Raw genomic sequence first — 7,522 nt, 5'->3', positions numbered from 1 at the left:
TCCAACGAGATGGATCGGCCAGGTGGCATCATTGATGGACTCGGGGGTGGCAGCGGTGGTGAGGTTGGCCCAGGATCGAACATTGTTTCGTTATGCTGTGCATGGAGTCGCTATGAGTCGGTTCCGACTCGATGGCACCTGACAACAACAACAACAACAACCCCTCATGAACATAGATGGAAAATTTTTCAACAAAAGCCTAGCCAACAGACTCCAGCAACACATCAAAAAGTTAATACATCATGATCAAGTGGGATTCATATAAGGGATGCAAGGAAAATGATCAACGTTATCTACCATATAAATAAGAAAAAAAAACACATGATCATATCCATTGGTGCAGAAAAACTTTGGACTAAACCCAACATCCATTCCTGATAAAAACACAACAAAATAGAAATAGAAGGGAAATTCCTCAATATAATTAAGAGCATATATACAAAACCAACAGCCTACATTACTCTCAGTGGAGAGAAACTAAAAGCCTTCCCTCTGTAAATAGGAACCAGACAAGGATGCCCTTTGTCACCACTCCTATTCAATATTGTGCTGGACGATTAAGCAGGAGCTATATGGCAAGACAGGAAAATTAAAGACATCCAAATTGGCAAAGAGGGAGTAAAATTATATTGCAGATGATATGATCCTATACGTAGAACACCCCAAAGTGTCAGTGAAAAAGCTACTATACCTCATTGGAATGTTCAGCGAAGTGGCAGTTGAATTCCTCTATACCAAAAATGACAGGGTTCAAAAGGGCATTAGGAAAGCAATACCATTTACAATAGCCACCAAAAGAATGAAATATCTAGGAATAAATGTAACCAGAGGAACAAAGGACTTATATAAAGAAAACTACAAAATACTACTACAAGAAACCAAAACAGACTTAGAAAAATGGAAGACTGTACCATGCTCCTGGATAGAAAGGCATAATATTGTGAAAGTGTAAATACTGCGCAAAGCAATTTACACATATAATGCAATCCCAATCCAGATTCCAACAACATTCTTCAAAGAGATGGAAAACACAATTACAAATTTTATATGGAAAGGAAAGAGACCCAGGTTAAGTATAGCACTGCTTAAGAAGAAGAATATAAGGTTGGAGGATTCTCACTCCCCAGCTTCTAAATTTACTGCATGTTTACAGTGGCCAAAATAGCCTGGTACTGGTACAATGAAAGATGCATAGATCAATGGAATAGAATCGAGAATCCAGAAATTAACTCATCTGCCTACAGCCAACTCATTTAAAACAAAACAAAACAAAACAAAAAAAAAACACCTAAGTATATCACATGGGGGAGGAGATAGACTCTTCAACAGATGGTGCTGGCAGAACGGGAAAGCAATATTCATAAGATTCAGCCAAGACCTTCACCTCACACCTTATACAAAAAACAACTCAACATGTATTAAAAACCTAAATGTGAATCCCAGAATTATGAAGCCCATCAATGAAAAATAAGGACAAATTTGAGGGAACAAATTCAGGGAATTCACAAACTACCAAATATTTTGAAAACTACACAAACAAAAGTAGACAAAATAGATGAGTGGGACATACTAATAATTGAAAACTTATGTGTATCAAAAGACTTCACCAGGAGAGTAAAAAGGGCACCCACAGAATAGGAAAATATATTTTGCAATGTCACATCATACAAGGGAATTATGTCTAAAATATATAGGAAACTACAACACCTCTGCAAGAAAAAGACAAATAACCTAATTATGAAATGGACACATGACATTAACAGATATTTCACCACGGAGGAGATCCAGGCAGCCAACCAACATATAAAGAAATGTTCATGATCACTAGCCATTAGACAGATGCAAATCAAAACAACAATGTCATATCTCACACTAGCAATAACCGCAAAGATTTAAATAAAGTAGCTCACAATAAATGCTGGTGGGGATTTGGAGAGACTGGAACACTCCTGCATTGCTCGTGGGACTGCAAAGTGGTTCAACCAATCTGGAAAGAAACATGGTGCTTAATCAGAAGGTTGGAAATATAAATACGTTATGATCCAGCAATTCCTCTACTTGGTATTTACCCACAAGAAATATGAGCCATAACACGAGTAGATATATGCACACCAACGTTCATAGCAGCACTATTTACAATAGCAAAAAGATGGATACAGAAAAAGTGCCCGTCAACTGAAGAATAGATAAACAAACTGTGGTATATACACACAATGGAATATTATGCTACCTTGAAGAATAACATGGAAGCTGCAAGCCACCACATAACATGGATGAACCTTGAGGACAATAGGTTGAGTGAAATTAGTCAGTTACAAATAGAGAAATACTGCATAGGACCACTACTGTAAAAGACTAAGTAAAAGAAACCATAGTAATGGGGGGAGGTATTCTTTGCTGATTGCTGAGTTGTGGGGTGTGGAGTGAGGGGAGGGAAGGAAAAGCGGAGCACAGGGCAGGGAATAGACACACGATAGTTTGGGTGCTGGGGCGGGGGGTAATATACAAGAAGGGAGAGGAGAATGGAAGAACAAATCAGATGGGAAAACAATTAGGCAGGTTTGCATTTGCTAAGTGGGACAGAGATAAATAATGATGTATGTACAACCTTGGCACAACAGGGCTTTGGGATACAGGGATTGAGACTTGTTTAGCATGGGGAAAGGGGGAGGGGGATAATTTTAAGATACTTGGCTGTCTTTTGAAATTTCGTTTTCCTTGCATTACATTATAAAATACAAACTGGAAGTGGAGAGAATGGAATAGCCAGAAACATCACCATAGAAAACTTGTAAGTCTGTCTTCTGCCTATTACTGATTGGAATACCTAAAATGGGACTACAACATGCCCAGTGAACAGGCTTCCTGAGGAGCCTGTGCATTACTAAAGACTGCAGGTGGAATCCAGAACAGCATCTAGTATCTTCTGAGGTGGGAAATTCCCTCTTGAAAGGATGGGCAGACCAGCCTGGAACAGCTAGAAGTACAGAAGATACTTCTTGAAAGAAAGACAGACAGGAAAAATACACAACAATATAGGCAGACTAACTGATTACTACAAGAACAAGCAAGTTGCTCACCCAGGAGATATCAAGGCAAGTGCTCGTGTCCCCTCAGAACAAACCCCCTTCCAAGACTAAGACTCAATTTCAATACACACTCTGATTGGTGACTACACTCATTACCTATAAGGGGAAGTGAGAGAAAAACTGCAATGAAGTTGCAAGCTAAGCCCTAAAATGTTCAATAGACTTCTGTGAACTCAGGTGGAGACGTGGTTGGCCAGCACTGTGGCAAGACCTTGGACTCTTGGGCCCAGAGTCAGTGACATAGCCATAGAGGACTAGAGTGGAGAGTGAAGTGTCCAACTGGTAAGAAGTGAGGGCATATGCACAAGAACACCCACTCTTGCAGATAATAACCACTTGACCTGGCTTCAATGACTGGATGATCAGAGCTCTACTGGAAGAAAAAAGAGGAAAAAAAAGAAGAGTAATCTGATACAATTTGATGAACTTATGGATGCAGTAGCTCAAAAGAGGGAACAAATCCTTACAGCAAGGATCATTCTCTACCCCTCCATACACAGAGTAGACAGGGATGGGCAAAAGACATTGGCTACCCAAAATGGGGGAACTATAAAGGCAAGAAGTGACTGGCTTACAAGCTTTCAAGAGGGAACCTAGATCCAGAGGGTGTGGAGGAAGGTAGAATCTCCACTGAGTAGTATCCAATGTGCCTAGGTGGGCCTGATGAAAGGAAATGTAGATAGGTCTCTTGAGATTCAATAATGAATAATTGTTATCAAGACTGATTGTGAGGGTTGGAAATGTAGAGGTAGACATTTTGTAGTATGAGGGCAGTGATTAACTCTGCAGTCTAGGGGAAGAGGTACCTAGGACCATGAAGGGAGAAGAGCTGAGAGCAGGACCCTACCCAGAGAAGCAGTGACCCCTGAGATGGAGGCAGAGATGATGACATGAAGAGATGGAGCAGCTGGGGACTTTAGACACAGAGAGTGAGATGGGTTGTGCGCTGACAACCTGGGGGTTGGGCAGGGCAGGAGGGCGGGTGGGGGCAGGCTCATAGGATATTCCCTTTGGTTGGTTGATGATGCATGGAGGGGATTGTACCATGGAAATGAAATGATATACGATTGGATGAATGTAAAACTAATATTCTCTCATGTAAACTATCGCATAATTCACAATAAAACATTAAAAAAAAAAAAAGAGCTGAACAGAAATTTCACAGGGCAGTATGAGGAGACAGAGTCAAGTATTATAATGAAATATGCAAAGACCTGGAGTTAGAAAACGAAAAGGGAAGAACTCACTCAGTGTTTCTCAAGCTGAAAAAATTCAGGCCTTGTCTTGAAATACACAAAGATTCTATGGGCTAAATACTGAACAATACATGATGCTTCAAGAGAAGATAGAGGAAATACACATGATTACTATACCAAAAAGAATTGGTTGATGCTCATCCATTTCAAGAGACAATATATGATTAAGTGCTGATGGTACTGAAAGGAGTTAAAGCTTCACTGAAGGCCTTAGGGAAAAACAAGACTCCAGGAATTGACAGAACACCAATTGAAATGTTTCAACAAACTGATGCAGTGCTGGAGGCACTCACTTATATATGCCAGCAAATTTGGAAGACAGCTACCTGGCCAAATAATTGGAGGAGATACATATTTGTCCCCATTCCAAAGATAGGTGACTCAATGGAATGCAAAAGTCATTGAACCATATCATTAATACCACATGCAAGTAAAATTTTGCTGGAGATCATTTGAAAACAGATGCACGAGTTCATTGACAGTAAACTGTCAGATATCCAAGCCAGATTTAGATGAGGGGATGGAACTAGGAATAATGATTGCTGATTTCAGATGTTCTTGACTGAAAGCAGAGAATGCCAGAAAGATGTTTTCTTATCCTTTATTGACTATGAAAAAGGTATTTGACTGTGTGGATCATAACAAACTATGGATAACATTGTAATGAACTAGTATTTCAAAACACATCATTGTAAGAAGATAAACACAGAGGAACAGTAATCCATGTGGTGGGAAGGGAAGGTAGATTATTGGATAAAATAGACTGTCTTAAGTGAAGGTAATAACTAATGGAATATAAGGTAACCACAATGGGGTTGAGGTAGGGGTTTACTTTGGGTATTGGGGAGGGCAATACAACAAGGGGGGAGGAGGTACAAGAACAAGATAGATAGGGGAGTACTGAAACAGGCCTGCATGGCCTAGTGGGACAGAGGTAAATAATGATGCATACTCAATCTTGGAGCAACAGGGCTCTGGGATACAGTGATCTATCTAGGTATAGCTTGAAGAGGGGAAACAATACTAAAATCCTTGACTGCCTTATGACTGTTAGTTTCCCTTGCTCACTATTGTAAAATAGACCCTTGAGTGGGATAGCAAGGAATGTTGGGAAACATGATTATAGAAAATTTGTAAGCCTGCCTTTAACCTATAACTGATTGGAATACCTAAAAGGGGTTCCACAACTTGCCCAGTGAAATAGGCCTCGTGCAAAGCCTTTACAGAGTATAGGCCCTTAGATGGAATTCTGAGTCCCATCCAGAACCTTTTGAGGTGAGAAATCCCCAATAGAAAGGGCACGCAGACTGGAAAAGATATAGTTACAGAAGATACATCTTCATGATGAAAATGACCTATATTCAGAGTGGTAGTTACTCTAAATACCAACAAATCAAGTATCAGTGCTATCCACTCTGGACACAGGGTAGACAGGGATGGGCAACTTAGACATTGGCTATCTAAAATGAGGGGGCAATAAACGCACAAAGTGACTGGCTTACAAGGTTTCAAGAGGGAGTTTAGTTTACGAGTATGGGGGAAGGAAAGAGTCCCCAAAGAATAGCTGTCATCTTGTCTAGATGGGTCTGGTGAAAAGAGATGGGGATAAGATTTGTAAGATTCAGTAGTGAATAATTGTTATCATGACTAATTGCAACTGTCATAATTGTAAATGTAGAAGTTTTGTAACAAAAAAAGGGTAGTAGTTAATCTTACAGTCCAGAAACAGAGGACTCTAGGACCATCAAGAGAGGAACACAAAAGCAGAATGTGGACCTTATCCAGAGAAGCAGCAGCACCAGACGTGGAGGCAGAGAGAGAGCATGGAGAGGGTAAGTGGTGAGGACTCTAGATTCATAGAATAAGAAGAGAAGGACTAAGAGCTGGTGGCCAGGAGCAGACTTGCAGAATGTGCCGTTTGGAGATGTAAATCATTATATATGCCTGAGTGGTTTGTTTTGTTTTTTAAAAAGCTAAAGTGGATAGAGAGAAATACTGATAACTAATGGTACATGGAGGGTATTATAATCATTGTAATGAAACAAGGTATATGATTTGTTGAATGTAAAACCGATGATATGGCCTGTAAACTTTCACTCAATCCACAATAAAAACCTTAAATTAAAAAAAAAAAAGAGAGAGAGAGAGAGAGTTAATCAGAGAAAGAAGTGAACAGTGAGCAGAGGGAGTTATGCCACCAAGAAAGAAAAGCCACCAATAGAACACATCCTTTGGAGCTGAGGTCCCTGAAGTGGGAAGCTCCTAGATCCAAGGGAAGATGGACTCCAAGACATATGGACATCTCCAAAGAACTGCAGAGATGCTGAAAGGAGATAAGGACTTTCCTCAGAAATTGTGAGCCGACAGAGAGAGAAAATCTTCCCCTAGTACTGGCACCTGGAATTTGAACTTCCAGCCATCTAAACTGTGAGAAAATAAATTTGTTTGTTAAATTAAACAAAAAAAAAAAAAAAAGAAACACACACACACACAAAACACATCATTGTACTCATGAGAAAACTATGCATACACCAATCAGTTGTTAGAATAGAACAAGGGGATAGTGAACAGTTGAAAGTCATGAAAGGTGTGCTCCAAGATTGTATCTTCTCACAATACTTCTTTAATCTGTATACTGAGCAAATAACATGAGAAGCTGGATTATGTGAAAAAGACCATGACATCAGGATTGGAGGAAAACTCATTAACAACCTGTGATATTCAGATGGCACACTTTGCTTGCTGGTAGTGAAGAGGACCTAGAGTACTTACTGATAAAGATAAAAAACTACAACCATCAGTATGCATTGCACCTCAGTGGCAAGAAAACCAAAATCTTCACCATGGCATCAATAAATAATATCATGATAAATGGAGACTAGACTGAAGCTGTCAAAGACTTCATTTTGCTTAGATCCACAATCAACACTCAAGGAAATAGCAGTCAAGAAATCAAAGGACATATTGTATTAGGCAAATTTGCTGTACAAGACCTCTTTCAAGTGTTGAAGAGCAACAATAGCACTTTGAGGATTAAGGTACACCTGACCTACATCAGGGTATTTTAAATAATCTCATATGCATGTGAGATTGGACAGAAGAATCAATGTACTTGACTTATGGTGTTGAAACTATTATGAACTCCTAGAACAATCAAATCTGTCTTGGTAAAAGTAC

The sequence above is a fragment of the Chrysochloris asiatica genome, unplaced genomic scaffold, assembly GCF_000296735.1.
Source record: "Chrysochloris asiatica unplaced genomic scaffold, ChrAsi1.0 scaffold00537, whole genome shotgun sequence".
NCBI lineage: Eukaryota > Metazoa > Chordata > Mammalia > Afrosoricida > Chrysochloridae > Chrysochloris > Chrysochloris asiatica.
This window is presented reverse-complemented; position numbering follows the sequence as displayed.